A 929-nucleotide genomic window follows, 5' to 3' on the forward strand; every position below is an offset into this window, starting at 1 on the left:
CATTTTTGAACCACAGTTGGTCAACTCCATGGATGCAGAGCCCATGGATACAAGGTCGACTGTAATAAAAACTTTCAATACCAAGGAATGCATGTGCCTAGTGATTTTGTGAAAAAGAGTGTATTTGTACTTGCAAGAAACCATGGAGTGGAAACACCTAAAACGTGCTTGTTCAGTTAGCTTCAGTTTGCTGAGCTGCTTGGAGCACGGGGTTGTAATCAAAGGTTGTCTTCTTTGCAGCAGACAATGTTCTGGGAGAAATAGTTCTCCCTAATGCTGAACTTGCAGACTCTAACCATGGGGGTGGCAACAAGTATCCCAGGTCTCTGTAGGGGCCTGAGTCCATGCCTGCACTGTGCAGAGAGGATGAGGGCAGAGAACTGGATGCCCCTGGAGGGGTGTGTTATCCTTCTACATGGCATGCAGGCAGCGCGGTTCTATACTCAGAGCCTCTGCTCAGAACCCCATAATTCATGTTCCATCCTTGTTCCCTACCCCAGTGCTCTGCAAGTGAGCCCTTTGGTGCAGTGATGGGTTGGGCCCCTTTATGGGAGAGGAAGGGAGCCCTGGAGCTGCAGAGGGGAGCAGGCATTCTCTCTGGGGGACTGTCTTCTTTCTTCCCTAAGTTGGAGGGAGATAATCCATGGGAAGGAGTTAATGATTTCTTCACTCTTCAAACTTGGTCCAGAAGAATCTCAAAGTCAAAAAGACCCTTTGGGATGTCTCTTGATATTTCACATTAATGGACTTTTCATAAGGACCACCTGATGGGAGAGCAGTGAGAAGTTTGGGGATGGCCAAGGCTGGAGTTGTCATTTGAGCTCTCATACTAATCCAGACCGGACAAAGACAATGTCACTTACTCTCTCAGAAATTTCTTTCTTTATTTCTTTTCTTTCTTCTCCCTCCCTCCCTCCCTCCCTCCCCTC

Source organism: Rhinopithecus bieti, unplaced genomic scaffold, assembly GCF_001698545.2.
Source record: "Rhinopithecus bieti isolate Rb0 unplaced genomic scaffold, ASM169854v2 scaffold_19482, whole genome shotgun sequence".
Classification (NCBI taxonomy): Eukaryota; Metazoa; Chordata; class Mammalia; order Primates; family Cercopithecidae; genus Rhinopithecus; species Rhinopithecus bieti.